At 42.0% G+C, this 25,381-nt stretch overlaps 1 protein-coding gene across 7 annotated transcripts in view; it reads left to right on the forward strand.

Annotated features, from left to right (window-relative positions):
• Positions 1-25,381, forward strand: part of Susd6 (sushi domain containing 6) — a 94,249-nt gene that overhangs the window by 13,871 nt on the left and 54,997 nt on the right. The window contains exons 2-3 of one of the 7 annotated variants that reach the window (XM_047539558.1): positions 8,606-8,791; positions 22,244-22,299. The exons of 1 other annotated variant lie outside the window; for it this stretch is intronic. The gene's annotated coding sequence lies outside the window, so the exon portion shown is untranslated. Of the gene's footprint in view, positions 1-8,605; positions 8,792-19,733; positions 19,813-22,243; positions 22,300-25,381 lie in introns of those variants that run through there. 5 more of the 7 variants (XM_047539556.1, XM_047539559.1, XM_047539561.1 and 2 more) reach the window with 5 other exon arrangements.

Here is a 25,381-nt window from a genome sequence, read left to right on the forward strand (position 1 = left end):
GACCTTTCTGTTTTCTCCATATCAGGCATTTCCACATTTGCCCTGTTCCCTTCCTTCTTCACAGAGGTCCCGAAATACTAACCAGGTAGGGAAAATACAGACAATGCAATGCCAAAAGTTTTACCAGTCTGTGTAGTGAACTCACTGTAAGAAGGCTGGTGCAAATTTGTACAGATTCCTGCTCTTCATTTTTTTTTTTTTGTATTATTCACCTGTGTTTCAAATACACCCTTTGCCACATTGCATTCAGTGGTGGTTAGCAAACTCTGTAGTCCATTTTTCTTTGGATTATCTTCTTTTTTGTGGGTATTGGGTTCATTATTTCCCAGCAGGATCTGAAAAGTATGAGGGAATCTACCCTTGAGTCACCCACCTTTTTGTTTTTTAAATATTTTTTTAGATGTTGATAGGCCTTTATTTTTATTCATTTATTTATATGTGGTGCTGAGAATCGAACCCATAACCTCACACATGCTAGGCAAGTGCTCTAACTGAGCTACGACCCCAGTCCCGAGTCACCCACCTTTTTATACTCACTGCTAACCAGGTGACTGTACCTCTTTAGAGGAGTCTGTTCTCACTTCTTTTGGCTTGAATCTTGAAGACTTCCTGGAAGGGACTTCCTTTCTCTTAGCTAATTGCAAAATAAAAATAAGAAACCACCCACCAAAGGTGAAAGCTCCTCAAAAATACAAGTTGTTCAGGACCTTTATCATGTTTTCTGGTATTCATCTGGGTTTTGAAGTTAGTCTTGTTTGAACTAATTCTGGTTTTAAGGGTGATGACTGAAAATTTTGGAAGAGGTGATTTTATAAAAGAACCAAGTTTTGTATTTATTATAGAGCTAATCCTGAGTTTGCAGGAGCAGCTTCAGGACACCAGGGAGGGAGGCATGGCACACTGCCTTGGAGCTGTCATCAAGGATGTCACCTTTTGGGAACCATATTGTAGACAGTCCCTGGCCTATGTAAAGTTGTGCCTGTGTCTTATCAGAAATGAACCAGATGGTATTTCTAGTAAAACTGGCAGATGTTCTTGCTGTCAGAATTAATTTAAAAATTTTACATGTCAATGTAGATTTATGGAACTCTTACTTTTGGGGTTTTGGTCATGTGTGGGGGGGCTGCCCTTACCTTTCGGAGACATAGTAATTCTTAACTCTGCTTTTCTATCCCTTCTGATTACTTTTTCTCTCCAAATGGGTAATTTGTTAGGGAGAGGTACAAAGTGACGAATCTTCCCTTAGTGTAAGCTGAAGATTGCTGATGGGACCATGTCCTGGCTACAGAGATACCTTTGATGACCAAAGGGGCCATCACTTGGTCAAGACTTTTGGATTTAGCAGGTATGATATTTAGAAAAAGTAACTGTGTCTGAGTAGCCCAGAAAAGGAAGAAAAAAAATCCCCTGGGGAGTGGGACAAGACAGGAAGGTGTTGAGTGCCAGGCACTGTGCTCGGTGCTTTCCCTAGGTGGGCTTTGCTAGATCAGGACACCAGGCTTGCAACATTAAGTGCTGTAATTTACTGTGTTGGAGCATGGACAGAGTTGGAGTAATTCCAAGGTGTTTCTTTTATGGCAGATAAAGTTTTTGTAGGTTAGAAATTTGGGATGGGGGATGAGGTGATGAGGGAATCAGGAGAACAAATGCCTGGAGAAAGGTGGGTGGGGCGGGGAAGCTGCAGTGTAGGAGTGCGTGGGAGTGAATTGCCTCGCTGAAGGGTATGGAAAGGAGAAATCAACAAAGACCAGCTAAATGGAAAAAGAGAGAGTGAGGTGTAAGGGGTCTGTCTGAGGGTGTGCAGTTGGATGATGGAAGTTCTTCCCTGAGGGGCACCCTGGGATTTGCTTGGGACCCAGAGAACTAGATAGCTTCCATATTTAGCCAGGTGGCAATTGAGCCCCACAGGAAACCCTTTAATCCCTAGTTTTTATAAACTGGTCTATGCTCTGCTGAAAGGCATTGGTAACCATTGCAGTTACCAAGGCACCATTATCTGCCTTTGAAATGTGCCTTTGTGGATCCCCATTTGACCCAATGGGAGGGTCTGGCAATGCCCTGTTCAGTTATACCAGTTCCCTGTTACATCAGAGGTTATGCCTGTCCTGTTCTGACATTTTCCTCTAAGTGACCTCTGACTCCTTCCTTTCCTTTCAGGGATGAGTTAGAGTTAGGCTTGGGAAAGCTAGCCTTTTTGTCCCTGTTCAAGTTGGCCAGCAGTGTCCGGGAATGATGATTCTGGTGTGTTTACAGTATTATCAACCCTGCAGTCAGTCCTGCAGTACCTGAGTGCCTGGTAGTGTGTGTGTATGTTGGTTGTATACAGAGAAGACAGAGACAGGTCTCTAACAAAGAGGGAGACCGATGTGTGATCAGCCTCTACAGCTCAGCTGCTTCCTTTTCCTTGTAGAGGGAAATGTCGATAATGTTCAGTCTTATCTAATTTACGTGGTTTTTTTGAGAATTGAATGTAGCCATAAGGAACTGAGACTGCTTTGGGAATTATAAAGCCCTAGGTTCATACAAAACTCTCAATCCAGGTAGGTGGATAATAAATGTGAACACATATTGAATTGTTTCTATGAGCCAGGCACTGTTCTTTGTGCTTTGTATATATTAGCTTATTTAATCTTCACAGCACCTTTGAAGTAGGTCATTTATTTGTACCCATTTGACAGTTGAGAGGATTTTAAAAGTTTGCCTAGCCTAGCACAGCTGGTAAGTAGCAGAGCCAGTCCTTCTGAACTCTTGACCACAGGCTGCAGCCTCTGTAATGACCTTGTGGAAGTCATGACCTTGTGGAAAAAGAATTGAGGTAGACCCACCCCAAGGGGAAGTAGCAGCCACAGCTTTCCCTCAGAAACCAGAAAGGAGCAGAGGAAGGTCAGGCTGGTGCCCAAGAAACTGACATTTCTGCACAACTTAATTAAATTACTGAAACTGTTTCTGAGCTTGGAGCCATCTTTCTTGGAGAGTAATACAGTTTAAATAGATAAATTAAGTCAAGAAGGAAGGACAAAATTGGTGAGCTCGTGTAGAAGGATGGACATTTACTGATGCTAACTGAAGCGCCGAGAGGCACTACCTTAGAGTGCCTGCCCTCTTTAATCATTTCACAAATGAGTACAGAGACTCCAGCAACATGTTTTTGTGTTTGAACTCTTAAAAAGCACATTTTAAAAACCAAACAACAAACTTCTCTCAGCCCTTTTCTATTGAAAATTTTCTTAAGAATGTCTGAAGTTGACCATCAATATGCAGTGCATCCATTTTTGACAGTTATTTTCCAGAGAAATCAAGCTTATATTTTTGAGGCAACTCTAGCTAGGTTATTTCAGATGTGAAAGACTGGGAGCAAACATATGTAGATCATGGAAAAAACAATCTCAAATCATGCATGTAAAGACAGCTCTTGGGTTAATATCTTTGACTTCCTTTTTCATTCCACTCCATTCTGCCAGTGGCTTTAACATGCAGTGCCTTTGAGTGAAAAGTGATTATCCAGCTTTTAGCAGTTCAGGGTTGGTGGGCAGTGATCCATCATCTAGTGATCTATATTCTCAAATCTTAGAGTGGTTTCTGAAGTCTCCTAGAATGCTCTGAAGCAGTTTCTCTCCCAAGTGTGCTTTAGAATCATATGACCTATCTTAGACCTTCAAAAATATGTTCTCTTGAGGGTGGGATCCTGGCTGCATGTATTCAACAAGATCTCTTCTGCCTGAGTTCTGAAGTAGAGCTGGAGGGGAGTGGATAGCTTCAGGTGTCAGTGTGAACAATTTTCAAAACTTCCTGTTTTGTTTTTGTGACGGTGCTTCCTAGTTCACAGTATATCCAGAATAATGTTAACATTTAAAATGAATTACATTATATGACATAGAGTAAATTTGAACTTCTACCAGATTGTATTCTTTGGGGTCAGACTACTCAGTTTGAAATTTTAACCTTAACCCTAGGGAAGCCTAACATGGGGAAAATGGTTGCCATAACAGATATTCTCAGTTTTAATTTTCCAAGGCTCCTGTGTGGAAGAATACAGCACGACTGTTATGGGGTAGCCAAATTCTGTCATAGGTGGGAGGAAGTACTTGCTTAGAAAATGTCAGAGAATCCACCAAGTTTTTACAACCAACAATTTGTTCTTCATTCATTCTGGGCTCTTTTCCCCTTATGCCTGTGTATAGTTAGGAAAGGGCCAGATTGCACTTTTCTTTTGTAAAGAAGCACATTTTAAACTGTTTTCTCCAGGAACTGACTTGTTTTTTAGAAGTCTTGCTTGAAAAAGATTAGGAAATTCAGGTTAATCACAGCTGTTTCATAGAGGGTCCCTGTCCACCCTGTTCTTACACTGTTTCTTTCTCTGGTCTAGGATGGTAATGGATAGCAAAGTGGCTCTCAGGGTGTTGGGCTTCTCCATGGGTGGACTTAATTGCTAAGGCTTAATTGCTTAAGCCAGGCTCACCGTCCTAGGGCTCATAGCTTTTTGCCACCACAGCCCTATTTGAGCCAAGCACTTGGGAACATTGATGCCCCTGTGTGTACTCATCTCCCTGTGGAAATCCATCTCCCTGTTTGCAGTGATGCTGTGTACTTGGAAGTGTTTTGGCCTGCTGCACATTGACGGTGGTCTCCTGATTTCGTGATCATTTTTGACACAACCAGGCAGCAAGCGATCTGGGGCTCTTCTTTTCTGTAGGGATTGGTTCCGGCTTTCAGGGTGGGTACTGAGTCTCTTCTTTCCTCCTTCACTGAACGCAGCTGGGGAGACTCCAACTAGGATGGGAAACTCATTGCATAAAGACAGCACTTCCCTCTTGGTTTTCAAAACGTAATGCTTCCTTCCCTTTTTCTCTTCTTCCTAGAATAAGAGCTGCCAGTAAAATGGTAATGCAGGACTCTTGAGATGTGTTTATCACAGTGTGATGGACAGGAATTGTCAGTGCCTCCATTCCTTATCTTCCCATCGACTCCCTTCACCCTCTGACAACCAGGAATTACAGGAAATCACAGCTAGCATTAAAAAACCACAGGCAGATGGGAAGGATGGAATATGTTTCTGCCATTCCCAGAAATAGGCAGAATGGCCATGCTAACTGACCTTAGCATTTGGTGGTCACTGAGCCAAAGCATTGCCTGAATATAATGGTACCATCTGGGAATGGAAACCTGAGTCTTCCTGCTCCACCCTGCACGCCTCTGAGCCCTTCCATTCTAGTTTGTTACCAGTCCCTGCCACCTTCTGCAGATTCCTTTTACATCGTTCCTGACTGAAGCTTGCTATCCTGCCTGGCTTTCCAGTTGCTTTAGTCTCTCTTGCCAGGTTTATATACCTTTCAGTTAGTGCTTATCTCTGGGGACTAGGTAAGAGAATAAAGCCCTCAGTGTGTGAGGGTTGGCACTGCTGTTCCTTGCCATGGTGAGGTGCTCCTTGAGGACCTTAGAAGATGCTGCAGAATTGGATTAGGTTAGGTATCCTGCCTAAGAACATTATTGGTGCCTATAACCTACTGACCCAAGGTTGAATTTCTCTGCCTATTTTCCATAGCTGTGCAAACTGGCCTTATCTTAAGGAGTCAACCGAATACTAAATACTTTGTGAAATAACCAGAGTCTGGTAGGTGGCAGAAACTAGGGAAACCAGTAAGAATTGTTCCTTGCTCTGGAGAATTTTAGAATGGAATTTATTTTCTGTAACCCCCATCCCCAATCCACCCCACGATCTGGCAAGCTTACTTCAGTGTTTCTGCCCCAGAAGGAATGTTCCTTTCCTTATTTTTTGTACTGGGAATTGAACCCAGGGGTGCTTTACCACTGAGCCATATCTCCAACCCTTTTTATTTTTTATTTTTAAACAGGGTCCCAATGAGTTGGTGAGGCTGGCATTAAACAGTTAATCCTCCTACCTCATTCTCACTGAGGATTATACTTGTGCACCACTGTGCCCATTTTGAAATGTTCTTTCATAATATATTCCTTCTTACCTTCTCCCTCTTTTTCAGCTTTCAAAGCTTTCAGGTTCCATCTCCCTCCTTTGTTTTAAGGCACTCTTTCATCATCTTGGTTTAGGTCAGTTTTGCTGTTCTCTGTTTTTTTCCATTATTTTGTCCAGAACTCACAAGTAGCTGCTGCTTGTCCTTATTTTCTAATTATTCATACCTCAAAATTTAGCGTTTGTTACACTTAACATAGAATACTGAAAATAGGCACTGTGGCGCATGCCTGTAATACCAGCAACTTGGTAGACTGAGGCAGGAAGATTGAGAGTTCAAAGCCAGCCTCAGCAAAAGTGAGGTGCTAAGCAACGCAGTGAGACCCTGTCTCTAAATAAAATACAAAATAGGGCTGGGGATGTGGCTTAGTGCCCTGAGTTCAATCCTGGTAACCTCCACACCACAAAAACAAAAACAAAAACAACAAAAACAAAACAAAATACCAAAATAGATATTCTTGTGTTCTTGGCCGTGTTGGTTTTTTGCTATCTGGGTATGTATCCTTCCTAAACTGCTGAAAGTTCCTAGAGGGTGACAGGCTCAGTCGCCCATACTTATAATCCCAGAAACTCAGGACGCTGAGGCAGGAGGATCACAAGTTCAAACCAGCCTCAGCCCTTCAGCAAGGCCCTAAGCAACTTAGCGAGACCCTGTCTCAAAATAAAAAGGACTGGGGATATGACTCAGTACCCCAGTACCAAAAAAAGAAAAAGTTCCTGGAGTGTTGGAAACGTTTTTCTGTACATTTTGCATACTGTGTATTGAAGACTGTTAAGAAATGACAAAACATGGACAGACCTCTGATAGGTGAACTATCAGAGGTGAAAGGGAAATTCCTCTCAGGGCTTTGACTGGCCTGGAGCAGAGCAGGGGCCTGGAGACCATCCAAGAGTTTTAGGACCCTGGGAACCAAGACCTGAGAAAAAATAGAAAGTAGGCAGGATCAGACTTGTGCCCCAAGAGGTCATCCCACCTTGAGATTCTCCTAAAAGTTGAGTGGAATTCTTGGGGCATGGTGTTGGGAATCAAACCTGTTTGATCCAGGTTCTTTGTGTGATGAATCACCCCAAAAGGGGGTGTAAAAGCTGCACAGGGAAACTTATAATTTAAGGGAATGGACAGTTAGGGGCAAGAGTTGGTAGACTTGTAGAACTGAGGATTTGATTTATTTGTACTGATTTCTGGGAAGTTTGGAGATTTGAATGTATTCTGCAAATCCAAACATCTTTCTTTGCCTTTGTCACTTTGCTTATGTTGCATTTTTTTTCTTTCAATAATAGAATCTTGCACAAAATTAAAAGCAGTGCTCTCCACTACTGACTTGGGGACAGAGTTAAGTATTATGCTGACTTCTCACCAAGTTTTCCTTTCATTTCTCAGATCCACCTAGAACTGTAGAACATGGTAGAAACATCTGTGAGCTGGGAGCAGTTTCAGCCAGCTTAATTCTTGATATCCAGTTTAACCAGTGGTCAGGTCTAAATTTACTGGAATTCTAGATAACAAGTATGGTTGCAAAGGCAAAACCTATTTAATTCGAATTTGTGTAAAAATAAAACCAGCTACCAGGTTAAATTTTCTTCTCACAAACTTTCTCTAAGACCCCTCTTTAGATTTTTTGTTTTTGGCAAATGGGTTTTAGGTGGCAGCCCTATTACTATTGTGATGGAGGGATAGAAGAAATCAGTGAGTGATTGAATCCTGAGCTTTTGAAAAATTACTGTTGCTTTTGGAAAGTAATGAGTGCAAAAGGGCCGCCTGTCTCAGATTTATACCCTCTTCCCATTCTGTTCTAAACTAGTAAATTCTGTGGCTTCAGTCTGCCTAAAAAGAAAATGACTTAAATTTGTCTGAATGTCTAGGGCAGTTTGGTAATAAAATTCAGTCCTTTGGTGGTGATGGCAATGATAGACACTCAGTAACAAGTACTTTGTTCGAACTGTGAACAAATGCTTTCTAAGGGACCCAGGAAGAAATTTGCCAGCTCACTTTTTAAGTAAGGGTCTTAAAGTCAAATAGGGGAGAAAGCAGCCCTGCAGGGTAGAGAGTGCCCAAATGTTGCACTTTAAAGAAGTACTTTGAATGAAGTTGTGTGTTTTCTATTTGAAATAGGGTGTTGCTTCTTTTAAGAAGGCCTTTACAATAGTACAATGGTTCCTGTGGAGCTCATAGCTGGCTTCTTTTTCCACCCTCTCCTGTGTTTACAGCTGCTTTTCCCCCAGGGGAGCATTCATCTGTTGTAAAAAGCTGGGAGAGAAGACAAGAAGTTCTCTGAAAATCAGAGCTGCATTTGCCTTTCAGGAGGGCAAGTTCAGAATGGTGTTTTGGAGAGGAGGAAGTGTGGTTATAATGTCATCTTACACACACACAGACACACACACTCACATACTTTCTCAGTCAACTCCAATCAGATGCTTCTTTTTGGAAGATATGAAGGAGTTTGGGACACAAGGTACCCCTTATGACCCCTTTGTTGTCCTAGACAAAACATGGCTTTTTAGCCCCTGAGAAAGTCAGTCCTTTTGATAGGCCACTCTCTTGCCCTGAATATCACTGTCTGGTATTGACCCTGAGGGCCAGTACCAATCTTTACAAAATGTCTTTTTTTCTTTTTTCAGTGGTGGGAGTCCCTCACCCAGGGCATGGTGTATGCTAGGCAAGCGCTCCAGCACTGAGCCAAGGCCTGCCTTTGGTGATTGCCCAGGAGTGTGCAGAGACAGCATCTGAGGACGTTTTGCACAACAAAGATTTCTGAGCACCCTTGCTTCAAGGTCTTGAAGCTGAGGATCACCAGGTAGTAATGGGTTAGTAAATGGTTTTAACCCTTGTGCCCCTTAACCTCTTTCTGTTCGTTTTTTTTTTTTTTTTTTTTTTTTTTAGTGGTGCTGGGGATCGAACTCACGGCCTTGTGCTTGCGAGGCAAGCACTCTACCAGCTGAGCTATCTCCCCAGCCCTCTGTTCGGTTTTAATGAGCTAGCTGGGTGGTGACATGGATCTTTGCTTTCTTATGGGCAAAGGAGAAATTCTACTTGGGCAGTTGAATAACTGCATCTTCTATTTAAATTGTGTAGGGGGTTATACCCAAAGCTAATGAGTGTTCTCCATCACTCTACCCGTGGCCTGATCCAGGGTGGCAGCAGGCTGAGGACTGTGGGGATTGAAGTGACAATAAGGGCAACCGGTCCTCATGCTCCAGGGGCTTCTGGTCCATCCCCCAAGGGTAGGCCAAGAGGGAGACTGGCAGCTTCCCTGAAGTGACTGCTTTTCACAGCGAGGTTAGTGTGACCAGTCAGAGGAGGGGGTGGGCTCCTGGGGAAGAAGGTCGGGAGTCTTAAGTAAGCCTGCCTTATTTGGCACACCCCAGCCTTGCCGTCCCCTCTGTATTGGCAGATAGTTTCCCTCGGCTCTCAGAACAATCATCCTTCATTTCTGAGGGAGACCCATTTCTGCTAATACTATATGTATACAGAGTCTACCTTAGGTACCATTGTATGCGCCTTCTGCCTTCTTTCCAGAAGAGCCAATAACCACTTATTTCTTATGAGCCATTTCTGCCACACTGGAATTCCTTTAGGCCTGTGCTGCTGACCTTCTCTTCTGACAGAGGACTGGATGGGAACCATTCCTTGGCTCAGAACAGACTAACAGTCTGGTGCCTCCTATATGTCCCAGAGGGCTCTGTCAGCAGTCAGATTCTGATTGGGAGATAGCCTTGGGAACTTGGTTAAGAGTTAGGGGAACAGGGTTCTGATTTAGCCATTCACAAGCCCTATATCCTGGGGCAAGTTTTTGTCCCTCTCCAGGACAGTTTTTCCTTATTAAAATGGATAGATTGGACTTTACAAGACGACCCTACAGTTCCTTTAGGCAAAAATAATTAGGATCCCATGGCAAAGCAGGTGTCTGCTACTGGTGAAGGTGACCAGAGGCAGCGAAGGCTGGACATTTTCCAGTTTTTTTTGCCTCCCAGCTTTGGCATATGTTGTTTATTCTTGCAGTGTCCCCCATTCCCAATCCATCTATCCCTCCATTCTTCCCTCTCTTCCTTCCTTCTTTCCTCCTCCTCTTTTTTTTTTTTGTACTGGAATTGAACTCAGGAGCACTTCACCACTGAGCTACATCCCCATGCTTTTAATTTTTATTTTTTAATTTGAGACAGGGTCTTGCTAAATTGCTTAGGCCCTTGTTAAGTTGCGGAGGCCGGCCTTCAACTTGGAATCCTGCTGCCTCAGCTGCCTGCGTTGCTGGGATTATAGATATGTGCCATTGCACTGGCTTCCAGTCCCTTTCTTTACTCACCTCTTCTTTACCTGACTAATAACCTCCTTAAAACCAGAGTTAGTTTTGACTGCTGCGTGCCCCCCTACAGGTGTGAGCGCTGACACATTGCCCTGTGCTCAGCACTTCCCAACTATATTACTGAGATGGGAATTTGGGGATAGAGAAAAAGAAAGATATACTAACTCTGAAAAACAAGAACCCAGGCACTGGTGGAAAGCACAAAACATCCATGAACCTTTGGAATACAAAACAAGCAACTAGTGAGCAACCCAGCCAGTGTCCTTAACCAAAGTCTTTGGCCCTTGTCCTTGACCCATGTCCTTGCTTGTCCCTGTCCACAGAAGTAACATGATCCAAGAGCAACACTTAGAAACTGGCACTAAATTGTATAACTCCACTCGTTTAAGTCCAGACCTCAGTTTTTGTCCCTCTGTAAATATTAACACCCCAGACCAAGGGTTTGCTGTCTCTCCCTCTGGAGATGGCCCGTATTCTCCCTTGAATGTATATCTGCTTTCCTAAATAAATCTGTTTGTGTCTTGGATTGGCACATGCTGAAATTCTTTTCCTTCATATATGCCCAGCATCTCACTTGACCTGAGTTAGGTCCCCATCTCCAGGAATTCCTCTGATGACATTACCATCTGTTTCCTTGTTCATTTTTGACCTTAGCATGAGCATCCTGAGGGCAAATTGTCTGCTGTCACCAGGTTCCCTAGTAGCTGGTACTGTGCCTGGAATGTGGTATAAACACAGTAAATGTTGAATGAGTGCGCAACCCCTCCTGGGCCAGCACATCTCAGTTCCCATTCTGGGAACTCTGTTGGCTCCTCCTCTCTCAACCCCAACTTCTTCACTGCACTCAATCTCTCTTTCTGAGTTGTGTGGGTGCTTGGAGAACCTTAGATAATGCTGAGCATTGTTTTTGAGGTTGTGCCTTGCTGGTGCAAAGCACTGGGGGAAGTTGCCACCCCCACCCCCAGGGCACTCAGCGGGCCTTGACTTTATCCCACTCCTTTCCCTATTCAGCCCTGGGGGAGGGACCTGCAGGCATGTGCAGACTGCTATCCCTTGCCAGCTGCCTGGGGCTGGGCCATCTGTTGCTTGTGGTGAGTGACCTTAGCAGGGGAGGAAGTGTGGGGTGTATTGTAACCTCACCTCTTCCAGAACCCACCGTGTGGCAGGGTCCACTTCCCTTCTCTCCACCTTCCGCCTCCTGTTCCAGTGCTCTGTTATGCTCACTTCCTCCAAGTCTTGGTTTTGTTCCAAATACTGCCCACCCACCCAACCCCCACTCTGCTAGGAGAACCCTTGCAGCGATGTTCTTTACTTGGTGTGTGTTCTTTGCCCTTTTGCTCTTGCCCCTAAGAATCTTTACATAAGATGACCCCCTCCCCCACCAGCGCCCATGGGGGTGGGGGTTAACTTCAAAAATGAAACTCTGGATCCCCATTGATCTTTGTTCAGATGCAGATGGTGAATCTCTTGCCATCTGAGTTTGTACCTTTGGGTGCACCATCCTGTTTTCTGTTCCTCCTGAGGAATCTGAATGGCAGGGGTGACTGATTGACTCCCTTAGAAGAGGTATAATTTAACTAGTGCTTCTCTGACCTTTTGTGAATATAGGAAAGATACAGAGGGCAAGTTGCCCGCTCTCATTGCTCTCAGTAATTCTGGATTTGGAAATTCTCAGTCTCTCTTTAATGTGTGTATATTGGTGTGCGTGCACACACACTTGCGCAGAGAGGTAGGATTAGGGGAGAATGTACATAGAAACAAAAGCCATATTTAACTAAGTGAAAAAGTGACAAAGCAGGAACTATAAAGTCACCATATCCTAAAGCAGGGCTTCCTAAACTTTAAGGTATGTTTGAATCACCGAGGTAATCTTACTGAAATGTAGAGTCTGCTTCTGTGGATCTGGGATCAAGGTGAGGTTCAGGTTTCTATAAGCTCCTAGGTGATGCTAGTGCTGCCTTTGATGAACTGCAGTGTGACTAGCAAGGCCCTGTCCTTACTCTTTCACCTCTTAATACTTGATCAAAGAGCTTGACTTGAGGAATGAAGGAGAGACTGATTTCTAACTTTCATATTTTAAACCTGAGGGCCTGGGCTGACCTTTGTCTGTAGAACCTTTTTGTCGGCTCCTCTTACTTGAGTTCCTGACTTCTCTATAGTTCTTTTTGTTCAGTTTGATTTCTATGATGTAAGAATAAGAATCTCCGTCCTTCAGAAGATGGATGTTCTTATGCATAAGGCTGGATCCTGGCCCCATTCCTGTGGTTCATTTTAAGTAGATAAGACCAGTCCTAGCATTGAAATTTTAGAATTTTATAGGTGGAAGTACTCTTAGATCATCTTTTCTAACTCCTCCAGTTAGGAGGAAAATGGTCTTTAGGAAATGGTACCAAAAAAGTTATGTGACATGTCCATAGTCTCAGTCAGTAGCAGAGATGGGCTATAAGACCAGATGTCTTCATTCCCAAGTTCCTCTCTCTGAGAGACTGTAAGTTTGAGTTAAAGATGAGGGATCAAAATACTGGTTTGGGAACCTGGTGGTAGGACAGAAGGCTTTCCAGTGGTGTGAGGGAATTGCACCCTATATGTATCACCAGGATAGAGCCCCTGACATCCTGTAGCTTAGCATTTATTCACTGAGGTCTGGTGCAGCACTGATGACATGTTGGGACTAGTAATTCTTTGGTGTTGGTGGTGTGTGTGGGTGTGTGTGGCGGGGCCTATCCTATGCACAGTACAATGTTTAGAAGCATCCCTGGCCCTATCCTTAGATCCTAGTAGTCACTTCCAACCCCCACCATGTTGTGACAACCCGAATTACCTCCATATGCTGCCATATGAAGAAACCAGACCAAAACTCATGGAAAAAATGAATTGCCACCTTCATGGCCCCTCCAGAATGTAGAGCTTCAGGCTGAACTTTGAACTTGGGCATTTAATGAGGAAGAGATTTTGCAACCCTGGGCTGGATTGCATAGCAAGAACTGAATATCTCTCATTCACATCTTGAGTTATTCTTATCTGTGACTGTCAAGGAGCATTCTTCCATTTTGACAGAAAGCTTTTATCTGAACTTGTTGAGACCAGATACATTGACCAACAAATGTCTGTACTTGAAGGAAAGGAGACCTACTTATACCGGATGTGGGAAGGCTACCTCATTTCTTATTAAATACGTGTGTGTGTGTGTGTGTGTGTGTGTGTGCATGATGATGATTGAACCCAGGGCCTTGCACATGCTAGGCAAGTGCTGTGTCACCTAATTACATCTCCAGCCCTTTCCTTAAATTTTTTAAATTTTGAGACAGACTGGCCTTGAACTTGGGATCCTCAGCCTCCCAAGTAGCTAGAATTATAGATATGTGCTACCACTCCTGATTTCATTTCTTATTTTTTATTTTTAAGTTGATTTTATTCTATGATGGGGTAAATATTTTGGTAGACCTTTCCTGTCTCTTTTTCAGTGTGTTATTATTGCCATAAGACTGCAAAGGTCTGTGGGGGTCTGTAATATTGTGAGAACATAGGTAGATCCCTTTTATGTGAGCCTAATAAGTTTTTTTTTTTTTCCCCTTTTTACTCTTCTGTAGATACCAGACTTGCTTTTTTAAAGCCACTGAGTCCCTACCTTGTGCTTAACACTAGGTCTCCCTAAAAATATTTTGGCCCACAGAAAGCATTAGGGATAGAATGGAACCTCCATTGTCTCCTGTCTCACACGACTTCTGATGTTAAGTATACTGTTAGTTCTTCATTCCTCTGTGCTATGCGTCTGTCTCCCCTCCCACCATGCTTTTAAGGTTTTCATTTCATTACTGGTTTCAACATTTTGATGGTGATGTGCCTTGTGTTTTCCTTTTGTGTTTCTTGGGGTTTGATTAACTTCTTAGATCTGTGACTTTATAGTTTTAATCAAATTTTTAAAATATGTGGACATTTTCTCTCAAAATACTATTTCTGAGCCTTGCTACCTCTCTTCTACTCCCCACTCCATTTAGATTAGGTTGCTTGATATAGTCCCAAGGTTCATTGCATTCTTTTTTCTTTCTTTTGTTTTTTCAGTCTTCTTTTTTTCTCTCTGTATACCATTTTGGGCAGTTTCTAATGCTATATTTTCATATTCACTAACTTTTTCTTCTGCATTGGCTAATTTGTAGTCAATTTGATCCTGTATAGTTTTCATTTTAGGAATTTGTGTTTTTCTCTATAGAAGTTCAGTTTGAATTTTCTTTTCTTCCATTTCTTTCATGCCCTCCTCTTCTCTCTTGAACAGATGGAGTGTGTTTACAATATTTTGATATCCTTGTCTACTAGTTCTATCATCTGTATAATTTATTGACTTATTTCAATTATTTTATTATTCTCCTAATTTTGGGTCATATTTTTCTTTCTTCACATGCTTAATTTTTTTTTTTAATTGGAGTCCATACAGAGTGAGTTTTACCTTGCTATGTGCTAAAACTTTTTGTTTTCCTATAAATATATACTTTGGAGCTTTGTTCTCAGGAGCAATTCAGTTACTTGGAATAGGCATGAACTTTTTTTTTTTTTTTTTAATTTTTTTGTAGTCATAGATGGACAGCTTGCCTTTATTTTATTTGTTTATTTTTATGTGGTGCTAAGGATCAAATCCAGTGCCTCACACATGCTAGACAAGTGCTCTGCCACTGAGCCCCAGCCCCAGCCCTGGCTTGAATCTTTATATTTATGCTTTGTTGTGGCTGGTCCAGGATAGCCTTTGGTCTAAAGATAAAATGGTCTCACTATTAAGCCAAAACCCTTCTTGAATATTCCACCCAATTCCGTTTGTTTCAGGGGATTTGTCCATTCTGCCTGGTGGGAATATGAAATACATCTCTCTCTGAGTGAACTCTGGTAGTTGTGCATCTACTTCCTTTGATGGTTATTTCCTCATCCTTGCATGAATTTCCTCACAGGCATATCCAGGTTAATAGTAGGCCAAAAGCCTAAAGGGATCCCTCTGCCAATCTGGAGCTTTTTCTCTTTGTAACTTCCTGCTCTCAGTTACTGTGCCTGCAGATTCTAGCCACTTTGGCCTCTCCAAATTCTTAACACATTGAGATTTTGAACTATCAGGTCTCCTCCCTGCCTATGACCTGGGAACTCTGGGTCATTAGCTGGGGTCCTAGGAGGGATTACTACTTTCCCCTTTTTTCAAGGGATCAATGCCCTGTGTTGCCCGTTGCCAAAATATTTAAAAAACCATCATTTCATATCTTTATCTGGTTTTCAGTTGTTCAAGAAAGGAAAGTAAATTTAGTCCCTGTTATTTCATCATGAGTGGAGATAGAAGTTCCTTAGGTTGTCACTTCAGACCTTGGATGTTATTTTCCTCTTGTGTGTACTTGTTTAAACATGGATCCATTTAGACAGATTTTATTGAGAATTCAGATCATGTCAGTTTGTCCAGCAGTCATTGAATACTTGCTATATAAAAAAAAAAAATGGCATGACCCAGTGTCTTGCTGTATGTAGTGTAATCTGTAACTATACCTGTATCCTAATGCTGTACTTTCTTAGCAGGAGACTGGGCTTGTGTTTCCAGGTGTTATCCTGGCAAGCATGTAACATATATGCACTTCCTGTACCTCCTTACTGAGGTCCCATTAATCTTGGGGAACCAACTGAACTATCTGGTCCCAATCAATGAGCAAACATCAGGTACTTGGCTGACTGCCTATCCCTGAGTCAGGTCCAGACAGCCCTGTGAGGGGCAGGGGAGAGAACATTATGTCTATGTATGGTGGGTCTTACTTTCCTGACCTTACTGTTTTCCAGATACTATATTGAACTTTCAGGTATGTGTGAATTCCTGACTCAACTCTTTAAGGGCTTTGCATTCTCATGGAATCTAGCTAAGGGCTGGGGTTTGTGGCTCAATGGTAGAGCGCTTGCCTGGCATGTGTGAGGCACTGGGTTTGATTCTGAGCACCACATATAAATAAATGAATAAAATAAAGGTCCATCAAGTAAAACATTTTTTAAAAAATTCTATCAAATTGGTACTGTTACTTTGATTTTATATGTGATAAAGCAGAGGTTCACCACTAAAACATCATGTATAGGCCCTATGAGAAACAAGCAGCAGAATCAGGATTTGAACTGTCCTTTGTGTGACTCTAAAACCTGTGCTCTGTTCATTTGACCATGTTGATTGACCCTATAATTATCTGTTTTACTTCCCTTTTCTAGACTCCAACTTACCTCATGTTTTGTCTTTGACACATTGGTTATGTATCTTCTTCTATCTTTTCACTTTCTGTTTCATATTGTAGTTATATCATGTATGTGGATATATATAGAAGTTTGTTAACTCTTTAAGGGCTTTGCATTCTCATGAATCTAGTATTTTTAGGTGGTCAATATATGTGCTGAATAAAGGCGGTGAGTTTCTTGAGAAAGTCTCATTTCTATCGAAATGAGTTCAGAAACCCTATCTGGAGATAAATAACAAAATTTTTTCACTAATTTATGATGTTTCTTCCTCATTGGTTCTGTGTTTACCACAATCCCTCTTAACATCTTTAGGATATTAACTGGACTTTATGAAGTTCTTTTGGTGCCTCTGCCTGAATTTTGACATATTGGAGATTTTTTTTGATCATCTCTATTTGAAGATTTAAAGGAATATCCCTTGATATGAATTAGTTTCATTCTTTCTGGTTCCTGAGTTAGGGCCTAATTGGAAGGAACTGGAAGTATGCTTGGGCCTAGAACTAGAACATGTAGGCTTTGTGGGAGGGACTTTGTACAATAAGGGGTTATATAGGACATAGGAAGGGGCCGGGGCATGGGACTAATCAAAGGGAAGGAATAATTGACAACTTACTACTTCTGGTTTTTGCTTGGGCTTCACAGTTTACCCATAGGAAGTTTGGGTGATTTGTAAGGAAGAGGACAGGAAGAATCATGGTTTGGTTTTAAATTAGGAGACTTACTGGAACTCATATGTTGGAGAACATCTGGAGGCAGAAGATAGAGTCTTGTTTGGCTTGAGTGTACACCTCTTTGAGGCTGTTAAGCTTCAATAGATGAAGGTAAAGAACATGCTTCTAGACTCCTAAACATGAACCTTAGGAGAAAATACTCAGATGTTTGAGTAGGAAGGAGGGAAATGGCATAAACTGGAACCATATTTGTGGAGAACCTTATCTGAGAAACCCTAGTGGAGTCACTCACTAGTCACTAGTCACTTCTTTGACTCTGCCACTAGAGTTAAGTCTTTTTTACCCGACTAACGATTCCTGCAGAAGATGTTGTGATTTCAGGAGAGGGGATACTGGGATAGAAAGACCTTTTTTTGTTTTTGTTTTTGTTTTTGAACACCCAGGAAGCATTCACCTCTCTGATATGCATCTGATAGGCACCAAGAAAGCATTCAGCCTCTTGCTAGCATTTGCTCCTCAGAGTGTATGAAAAAACCTTAGTTCACATTAGTCTATGGAGTTTCTCTGAGCTGTCTGGATGATTCAGGAAGCCTTAACTAAAATCAGTAGGTTAACTGAGAAGGCATAGTTGTAAGACACAAATCCTCTCTAGCCACTATCCAGTCTATCTTCTCCCTTTATTTCTGAACCCTCCCAAATAGTTTTGTTCTTTTTGTGTCCACTTTGTCATTTTGAATTCATGTTCAAGTCAATATGATCTGCCCTCGCCACTCTAATGAAATTAACTGCTCTTGATATGCTCACCAGTTATCTCCTAGTGGCCAAATCAAATGGGCCTTTTTTTCTTCCAATATTTTTAGTTGTAGATGGACACAATACCTTTATTTTATTTATCTATCTTCATGTGGTGCTGAGGATTGAACCCAGTGTCTCACACATACTAGGCAGGTGCTCTATCACTGAGTTACAACCCCAGCCTTCCAATGGGCCTTTTTAAAGTTTTCATCTTACAGAATCTTTGCTGCATTCACCACTCATTCCTACATCTTCCTTTGAATGTTTCTGTCTCTTAGCATCTATGATGCACAAGCTCTGGGTTTCCCTGTATATTTTGGAGGGTCCTTCATGGACTCTTCTTCCTTTATATTCCTCTTCCAAATTAATGTTCTCCCCAAGATTCTGTCCTTGACTCTCTTTTCCTCTCACTTCTCTTTCCTAGGTGAGCTCATCTATTTTGTTTGGTTCATCCAGAGCCCTTCCCCAAGCTGAGTGCTCTGAGGGTTTCATACTCATTCCTAATTTATCTGCTAGAACTTTCTACTGATTATCCTTCAAATACCTCTAACTTATCATGCTCAAGAATAATCTGAACTGAGTTCATTACATTCCCTGCCCATATCTGCTTGTCTACCTGTGTTCTTTTTCTTCTGTGGTAGCTTCTACCATAAATTCTTTGACTTCGACCAGAAGCCTCAATATCTGCTCTGGTTTGAGTGTGTCCTCTAGAATTCATGTTTTAGAATTTTAATCCCCAAAGTCATATGTTAATGGTATTTGGAAAGGACCTTTGGGAGATAATCAGAATTAGATGAAATCATTGAGGGTGAGAGCCCACGACTGCATTGGTGGTTTTCTAAGAACAGGAAGGACCTGAGTGAGCTAGGATGTGTGTTAATGTGATGCCCTGGGCTGCCTTAGGACTCTATAGCTGTAGAGTTCTCACCAGCAAGTAGTCACCAGATGTGGCCACCTGACCTTGAAGTTCTCAGCCTTCAGAACCAGGAGCTAAATAAATGAACCTTTCTTTTCATACTGGGGATTGAACCCAGGCACACTTTACCACTGATACATCTCCAAACCTTATATTTATTTATTTATTTATTTTTTAATTTTGAGACAGTATCCTGCTAAATTGCTGGAGGCTGGCCTTGAATTTAGTGATCCTCTTGCCTCCATCTCCCAAATTGCTGGGATTACATGCATATACCACCACACCCCTCTTAAACCTTTATTCTTTATAAATTACTCAGTTTGTGGTGTTCAGTTTGGCAATAGAGAATAGAATAAAACAGCACTATCTTTTATTGTTTCACTCACCCCATCCTATTGTGTGTGTTGTGGGTTTCTTTCTTTCTTTTTTTTTTTTTTTGGTACTGGTGATCAAACCAAGGGCCTCATGCTTCTAGGCAGCCATTCTACCACTGAGCTATCTTGCCAACCTCCATCCTATTAATTTTTGGCATCTTCTATAACATGGCACATCATAGACACTGAATCAATGAATAATTGAATGAATGAAAGAAAACATTTATTATTTTGCCTGAATTTAATTACAGTTTAGAACCTTGCCCTTGGTAAAACTGAATGCTCCTGGTTATACTTTGAACTTTTGAGAAGTGAATTTGATCTTTGACCACATTAAAGTTACATGAAGAAAAAGACTTGTTTTTTGTTTTGTTTTTTGGTACTGGGGATCGAACCTAGGGTGCTTTACCACTAGCACATCCTCAACCCTTTTTATTTTTTGTTTTGAGACAGGGCCTTGCTAAGTTGCTGAGGCTGGCTTTGAACTTGTGATCCTCCTGCCTCAGCCTCCAAGCCACCACTGGGATTACAGGTGTGTGCCACCGCGTCCAGCAAGCTCAAGAAGACTTTTTTTTTTTTTAAGTTGTCAGTGGCTCCTTTATTTATTTGTAGTGCTGAGTATCAAACCCAGGGCCTCGCATATGCCAGGCAAGCACTGTACCACTAAGCCCCAACTCCAACCCTACGAACACTCTTTTAAACTGAAATAGTTGGTGGAGAACAGTCATTATTTGAAGTGGGTGAGTTGTATTTTAGGGCTGCCCTAAGGAGCTGCTTGGAAAATCCTTTATATGGTTGAAGGTGAGGTGGCTAAGGTCAGATTGTGGTGGCCCAGAGGGTTATTGTCCTTAGTGTTCATGGGAGTACCAACAGTTCATTGTGGGTGAACTTGCCATAATGCTGTGGGTTTAATGCAAGAAATAGGCAAGTCTTTTCCATTGGGGAGAGTGATGTGACCCATTTCAGCTACTGATAGATTTCCTAATCCTGTCCCACTAATTCTAACATAAAGGCTGAGGATATGTGTTTGAATATCATGCTAGTTTATCTCCCTTATCTTGTCTAGCCCCCTTTAAAAAAAAAAAAAGATGAGAAAGTAGCTTAAAGAATCATAGGATTTGGAGCCAGAGAAGCTCTTCAAGTAGAGATTATCTGTTGCAACCCTGTGTTTTCTTTTTCAAGCCCTGAATATGGGATCCAGGGCCTTTTACATGCTAGGCAAGCTACCACTGAATGCTGCCCCCCAACCACTTTTTTCCTGTATCTTTGTTTTTTATTTATAATACTGGGAATTGAACTCAGAGGTACTCTACCACTGAACTATACTTCTGACACTTTTTATTTATTTTGGACAATAGCATCTCACTAAGTAGCTGAGGCTGACTTCAAGTTTGCGATCCTCCTGTCTCAGCCTCTTTGGTAGCTGGGATTACAGGTGTGTATCATTACGTCCGACTCCCACCCTGTGTTTTCAGTAACAACGACAGTAATAATGATGGATGTGATGACTGTAATGGTCACTACCATTTGTGATGACTCACAGTGTGCCAGGCATTATGCTAAGTGTTTTGTGTACATTTCCCCTTATAATACTTACAAAAACCCTGAAATAGGTTTTATTGGTGCCATTTTATAGACGAGGCAGCTGAAATCCAGAAAGGTTGGATAACTATATTGGGATTAAGATAACTCACAAGTAGCCAGGTGTGGTGACTTCTGGAGAATGAGGCAGGAGGATCACAAGTTTGAGGCCAGCCTCAGCAACTTAGTGGGACCCTGTCTTAAATAAAAAATTCAAAGGACTGGGGATGTGACTCAGTGGTAGAGCAGTCCTGGGTCCAACCCCCAACCCCACCAACAGATATATGTGCATACATACATACACATATGCACAAGCAGCTATTGTGCAGAGATGAAGTATCTTCCCTACTTAAGGTCAGTTTTTCTAGTTAGAAGCAAAACACAAGTAGGTTCCAAGTCTCTTGTCCTTGAACTTAGTTGAGCACATATGTTTTTTTGTTTTGACCTGGGCAGTCATTCTCTCTGGTCATTTTGTCTCATTTCTTGCTCTGCTCCTTTTAATTTCAGTGAAATTGAATGAAATAGAGGGAAGGGTGGTTTAAGTTGGGGTTTTTGTTGAGTTTTTTAAGTTTATTTTTAAATAGGCAGCCTTCCCAGACTGACTGGGAATGTAGCAGAAGGCCTGAGAACCAGGAAGTGACACAGACCTGTTTATACCATCCCACTTGGGGGGCTTATGAAAGCCATCCACAGAGATGGTAAAAGGTAAACATAACTGCAGCAGACAGTTCCCTTGGGTTTGCTATTTTTGACCCAGAGGAGGTGTTTCCTACACAACTGTAAGTACTTTGAAAACCAAAATCTAGCTTCTAAATATACACTTGAGTGAAAGTATATAGACAGATCTTTCTTTTCTGTCTTGTTTTTTTTTTTTTTTTGGTGGGAATTGAACCCAGGGATGCTCTACCACCAAGCTACATTCCCAGCCCTTTTTTATTTTTTTATTATTACATTATTTTTTGGTACCAGGGCTTGAACCCAGTGTTGCTTGACCACTGAACCACATCCCCAGTCCTTTTTTTATATTTTATTTAGAGACAAGGTCTTGCTAAATTGCTTGGGGCCTTCCTAAGTTTCTGAGGCAGGTTTTGAACTTGTGATCCTCCTGTCTCAGCCTCCCGAGCTGCTGGGATTACGGAAGCTTATTTTTTATTTTGAGACAGAGTTTTACTAGATTGCCTAGGCTGGCCTCAAACTTGTGATCCTCCTGCCTCAGCCTCCAAATTCTCTGGGATTACAAGCATGTACCACCACACCCGGCAAATTCTTATTTCTAATTATTGGACAGCAACATTCAGCGGTTGGTTCTAGGCAGACAGAATGATTGGCTCCCTCACCCCAAATGTTTTGGTGAATTGCTCTTCTGTTTATTTATCTTTCAGGTAGCTCTCTACATCCAAAACACTGTCTGGTAGCCCACTCTAAAGTGTGAGTTGAGGTAAGGATCAAGCTTAAAGTTTTCCATTTCCTTTCTCCCCTTGCCCTCTGAAGTCTTTGTTTCTATCGCCTTTGTGTTCTCATAGTATTCATTAAAGACTTTATTTTGGGCCTTAGTAACAATCTGAGTACTATACAGATAAATATGTAATTTCTCTCCAGTATACTGTGAATTCTTTGAGAATAAGGACTATGTCCCACTTCATCTCTGAGATCACCCAAACCTTGCACAGAAGACAGTAAATATTTGCTGAATTGCCTGTAGTTTCTGGAGACACAGAGCACTAAGAAGTCAGTTTGAGCAAGTTAGCTTCATGGTCTTTATTTGCAAAGTCAGTATTGAAGCCTGTTGAACTTGGCTCTGCTGGGAACCAAGCAGTGAGGTGTGATGACACATAAGATCTATCTCTGGGGCCTAGAAATCTATTACAGCCACATGTACCAAGCATCTATTGTGCTACCTAGCCAAAACTTGAGGATTTATACCCTTTTCCCTCTAGTTTTATTACCTGCTGCTGCTTTGCCATCTTGTGTTTTCTATGTAGATATATCTTCATGTAGCAAGTGTTTATTGAGCACTCTGGGGCATGGGTCTTGGAGAGAAACAAAATTGATGGTCTCTGCAGGCATTTTTTCCTGTGGGTATGTAGTGCCCCAAAACTCAGTAGCTCTGAGTGGGCTTCAGGGAGGTATGTACTTAGTCATCCTGTTCATGGCCTGGGTGCTCATGTATGGTTTCAGAAGAGTCTCCTAGACCTGTGGGCTAAAGTGATGGATTTTCCCTGAAGAGAACCAAAGTTGACCTTTTATTTGGAAAACAAAAGAGCAGGGAATCCTTTTCTGTGGGAAAGCAGGAGGAGGAAAATCTTACAGATCCCTTAGATTCCATTTATCCATAACATGGGGGTAATATCATCTATTTGTGTAATGAGGGCGGAAGTATGTGTGTATAGGTATATTCCCTATGTCCCCCATACAGTAATACAACTGTGGTAGAGTCACAAATAGGTATTTAATTTTTGGGAGAGGGATAGTGCTACGAACCTTAAAAACATTTTTGGAATTTGTTGGAAAAGAATCTGGAAGTTTCACTTATTTAAGCTGTTGACTGTTCTTTTGTCCAAAGTGAACTTGTGTTTTGAGCCTAATCTCACGGTTAAGTTTCCAGACCAACTGAAAGAGTGCCCTTTGGGGGCTTAGTGGGGGGTCAGTTCCAGCATGTTAGATTGGAAAGGGACCTTCACCAGCACTACGTGAGTGCCCGTATTTTCAGACACCATCCTTCATCTCATATCTGTCTCTTTTCCACCTCACAAAATCCAATGAGATGGATATTATTTATCCAGTTTATAGAAGGGAGATGAAATTACTTGCCTAAACTACCTGGTTAATAGTATTCATCAGACCAGAGATTCTGGCCTGGTCTTTCAGACTCTTTCCATGATCCCAGCCTCCCTGAGAGCTGTTTAGTCGAACTGTTTCCTTTTACAGATGAGGAAGCAGAGGCATGGGAAATGAAGTGTTCGATATGGGTCAACCTATCAGTCCATGTGAAGTTGTGCTTAGGAAAGTGGTTTCCTGCTTTCAGGTATGAAATGGATGGCAAGCCAAGTTCTGCTCACAGGTGCACAACCTCCTTTCTTCTTGTTCCTTTCCTGTCTTGAGCCTATGTTGTTTTATTCTCCTCTTCTGTCTTTCTTTTGCCTCTTTTTTTCTTCCTCCCTGGGCTCCTACAGCTTTGCTGTGATCCTTGTGTGTGTGGAGGCTGGATTTTTTTGTTAGACGCTTGTTATTTTTGGAAAGCACTTTAGGACACTGTGTACGGATGGCCCATACAAATGTGCTGATGGATTGATTAAGCTCTAAGCGGGAAAGTGGACTCTTCCTGGGTTTGCTGCATTGCAGAGGGAGATAGATGCTAGGGATTGGTTTTGCAAAATGAAAGGGGAAAGGGACACTCATGCCAAACAATGAGAATATATTTAACATTTCTTTCTTCTAGTCAGAACTTTTGTTGACTTATTTTCAGAGGAAATACTTTTGGGCCCCTCCTATTCCCTAGAAGACATTCCATATTCCTTAGAACAGAAAGGGCCTCTGGGGATCATCCAGGTTTACCCCTAAGGACCTATTAGACTGGCTGACTTGCCTGAGGCCAAACTATAGCTTAGTTGTGGATCTGGGACCTAGTTCTGCCTCCTACATTCAGCTCCCTGTTGCAGTCATCCTGCTGTTAGGCTCTAAAAAAGAGGTGTTAGCTATTGTGGGAGAGTCAGCTTAGGGAGGGCATGGTAGTGGTGTCTGCCTGGTGTTGCTGCCATCTGGACTGTGGGGAATAATGTGGGGGGAAAGTGTGGTGATGCCCAGAGGGTGCGGTGAGTGATTATGGGAAAGTAAGACAAGGGTGCAAGGACTATCAAGCCAGGAGTATAGCTCAGTGGTAGAGTGCTTGCCTAGTGTGTATGAGGCCCTGGGTTCCATCCCCAGCACTGGTAGAAACTTAGCAATTCAAGAAAGCTTCTGGCACCTTACAGTTTAGGTGACTTAAGAAGAAAGCCAAGGGTAGTTGAGGGTAGTTTTTTTTTTTTTTTATGATTTGGAGGGTGTGAAGTTTCAACAAAAATTTATCACTTTGGAACTGACCTAAAGATTGAAAGGAAAGACATAAAGGTAGTATTCTGCCAAAGGATCTCAAATTCCAGTAGAAAAATTTGTGGCTATTTAAACTCTGAGGTATTAGTGGCACAATGGAAATAGAGCTTAGTAAGACTGGAAGGAAGTTGGCACACATCTGTAATCCCAAGTGACTTGGGAGGCCGAGGAAGATCACAAATTTGCTGCCAGCCTTAGCAACTTAGACCCTGTCTCAAAATTAAAAATAGGACTGAGGATGTAGTTCAATGGTGGAGAGCCTCTGGGCAATCCCTAGTATTCCCTGCCCCAAGTTTGGAAAGAACCATAGATCTAGAAGGAAAGGAAAAGAAGGCATCTACAAACTTAACTTTGGTCTTTATTTTTTGTCAGGAGACAGCAGGAGATTTTTTTTGTTTTTGTTTTAACAGTAGCCTGATCATTTTAGGGAA

Source organism: Sciurus carolinensis, chromosome 2 (genome assembly GCF_902686445.1).
Source record: "Sciurus carolinensis chromosome 2, mSciCar1.2, whole genome shotgun sequence".
NCBI classification, from domain to species: domain Eukaryota; kingdom Metazoa; phylum Chordata; class Mammalia; order Rodentia; family Sciuridae; genus Sciurus; species Sciurus carolinensis.